A 3,479-nucleotide genomic window follows, 5' to 3' on the forward strand; every position below is an offset into this window, starting at 1 on the left:
AGAAATCTGAGTTTTGGCAAGTCCGGGCACTTCTAGATCCCACACTTGGGTGACTTCTTATTACCTAAGAATAACTATGATGCCGATGGCATCTGCCCTTATCCAGGAAAGCTGGACAGATCTAGTCCCTCTGAGTGTGTTTCAAGGAACATCAGGGAGAGCGGGTGGAGGGGAAGAAGACAAAGCTCTTCTTTGTTCATAGCCCATTGGCACGGCCAGTTCGATGCCATGGTTACACAGCCCAGTGACCACTGACCCACAGGAAGACTCAGTCAGGGTTGGCTGTCACTGGTATCATCACGCTCCTCATCCGACTGGCAGTCCTTCATTAGTGGCTGGAACCCTGTAGAGAAGGGTGAATGGCAGCTTGCAGGAAGTGTTGGTACCTCCAAAACAGCAGCTGAGGCAGAGCAAATAATGAATAGTATGTTTGGGGGTGTGATGCCCCTGTGAGCTGGCAGCTGGCTTATCTGCGGCTCCAATGTCTGGTTTCATTGATGGCAAAGCCCGCCTCCAGCCAGAAAGGCAGGACATGCCATTTTTACTCCATTTCTCCTAGAGTGTGTGACAGTGTCTGAGTATTTGTTTGTGTTAGGTCCAAAGAAGGGCCCCCAAATGGCACGACTGGTGATAAGGCCCTTAACAGAAGGACTCTGAATGAGTAAACACAAGGGTTGTTACTGGAAAAACAGAAACCTAAACTTAATAGGGAAGCCACTGCTTCCCTTATCCAGCTCAAGGTCAACTGCCTTGGGCAAGGCCATCTAGTTCTGGGACAGCCTGCTGCGGATCAAAGCCTCCGTGTTAAAGCCCAGGTTGTTCTGCCGCCCACCTCTCCTCCCAAACTGCCTGTCCCCTTGAAACTGACAAGGCTTTCCCGACTGCCGGCTGTTCTCTGACCCCAGCAGTTTGAGTCCCAAAATGAGTTTTTCTTTCAGCTCATGGAATGGTCTAGTTCAGTGGCTTCACTGCACCCTTGTGTATAGTTTGTATCCCCCAGATCTCATATATGGACATGCTCCCCCTCCCTGCGCCCCCTACAGTAGTGTTAAGGCATAGGGCCTATGCTTTCACAAACGAGATTAATGCCCTTATACTAGAGGCCCCTGGAATCTGCCTTCCACGCCCAGCATGTGAGGGCAAGGCAGGCACCATCTCTGAGGCAGAGTGACTGCTCTCGCTGGACACTGATCTGACGGTTGTTCTTGGCATCCTCACCTCCCACAAAGTTGAGCAGTAGATTTCTGCTTCTAAATTAACTGGGGCTATATTTTGAATCTTGAATGTTCCCCAAAAGACTTGGTCCCCAGACTGGTGTTTTGGGGAGGAGATGTAGCCTTTAAGTGGCGGGGCCAAGTAAGAAGTCCTTTGGTTATTTGGGGGAGGGTGTCCTCAAATGGGTTAGCAAGACCCTGGTCCTTTGTTTTTTCTTTGCCTCTGGGCCATGAAGTACACGATTCTGCTTCACCAGCCCTCCTGCTATGAGGTAAGCCTACTTTCCCACAGGTCTAAAGCAACAGGGGCAAACCAATCATGAACTGGCACCTCCAATGCTCTAATGTCCAAAATCAACTTTTCGTCTTGTTGAGTGATTAGCTCAGGTATTTTGTTACAGGATGGAAACCCTGAGCATCACACTCCACCTGAGTGACCCTCTTATGGCTGCCCATGGACTGAGATGAAAAGGTACCGAGAAATGGCGTGCTCTGCTGTTAAGAAATACCAAAGAATGTGGAAGTGGTTTAGGAATTGGGCACTAGGACGAGGCTGGAAGTGTTTAGAAATGCGTGTTGAAACTCCCCTCAGGAGTTTCTTATCAGGGCTCAGAAGCGAAGCGTTTCAGGGAAGCCTCAGTCTTCTCAGAGATCACAAAGGACATCAGAGGCCGCTCTAGTGGATTACCAGGTGGAAACGGGGATCAGGGGGTTGGGAACTGGGGGAAAGGTGACCGTTGTAAAGTGACAAGAGACTTAGCCCGTCTGTGTCTTGGCGTTTCCCAAGGTTCTGGACAGTGGTGAGGCCACTTGTCAGGGGGTGAGGTTAGTCCTGTGGGTTTGGCATTCTATCCTGACTGTTTGTAGTGAAATGTGAAAAGAAGACCTGGAACGTCCTCAGCCTGGCCATACTGTGAAGAATGAGACAGCCAGGGGGCTGTTGATGGAGATTAGCTCGGCTAGATACCACACCTCAGGATGATGCAAACAGCAAAGACAGCATCTCAGATCTCAGGGGCCCTCCCAGGCCAGGACGCTAGGGCCTCAGGGGTGGGATGGTTTCTGGGTTCTGTTCTTGCATCATGATTCAGCACTTGTTGGCCACCCAGCTGTGGTTCCAGCAGAACCAGGCACAGCTCAGGCCACCAACGGTACAGCATGGATACCTGCAAAGTGCCATCCCCATGATTAGCAAAGTGTGCGTGGATACTTCCACCGCAGTTTCCAAAGATGCCGCAGATATCCCCGAGGCCAGGCAGAGAGCCACATCAGGGTAAAGGACAACAGAGTCCTTGCTAAGGCAAAGCCCAGTGAGCCCTGGGGAGAAGGGCCTTCCCAAGACTCCAGAGTTGTAGAGACACCAGTGAGCACCTGCAGGACTCCAACCTGTGAATGTATCCTACAAAGCCAGACAGGTGGCGGGGGTGTGTGTGTGTGTGTGTGTGTGTGTGTGTGTGTGTGTGTGTGTCTAGAACAGGAAGTGCCCTAACCACTGAGCCATTTCTCCAGCCTCATACTTGTTTTCTTTTTTTTTTTTTTTTTCTTTTTTAGTTTTTCAAGACAAGGTTTCTCTGTGTAACGTTGGCTGTCCTGGAACTCACTTTGTAGACTAGGCTGGCTTAAACTCACAGAAATCCACCTGCCTCTGCCTCCTCAGGGATTAAAAGCCTGAGCTACTATTGCTCAATTTTTTTTTGTTCATTTCTTAAAGAAGACAAGACTGTATCTATTATCAAGAGAACCACGGGTGTGCTGGAGAGGTGGCGCAGCAGTTAAGAACACTGACTGCTCTTCCAGAGGACCCGAGTTCTATTCCCAGCACCCACATGGCGGCTCACAACTGTCTGTGACTCCAGTCCCAGGGGATCCAGTGCTGTCTTCTGAGGGCACTGCACACACATGGTGCAGGCAAAGTACCTGTACACATAAAGTAAATATAATTTACAAAAAGGAGAGAACTTTGATGCTGTGATTTACAGCATAAGTTTTTAAAACTGCTAAGGTGACCGATGAGGATTTTTTTCAAAATGCTATGTCAGCAGCGTCCTAGTTACCCTTAGGTTGTGAACTCAGGATGGAAGTCGTCTTATTTCTAGACTCTTCTAAATCAGTGAGTATGTAGCTGGCCACTTGGCGTGGGCTATCCTGTGGGACTGGAGTATACACTGAGTCCTCTGAGGGCTTGATGTATTTAACTCTGACATCCAGACTGGAGGTAGAAAACACAGTCTGATGACATGTACCCAGCTCAAAGTCTCAACAAAA

This window comes from Peromyscus maniculatus, chromosome 8 (genome assembly GCF_049852395.1).
Source record: "Peromyscus maniculatus bairdii isolate BWxNUB_F1_BW_parent chromosome 8, HU_Pman_BW_mat_3.1, whole genome shotgun sequence".
Classification (NCBI taxonomy): Eukaryota; Metazoa; Chordata; class Mammalia; order Rodentia; family Cricetidae; genus Peromyscus; species Peromyscus maniculatus.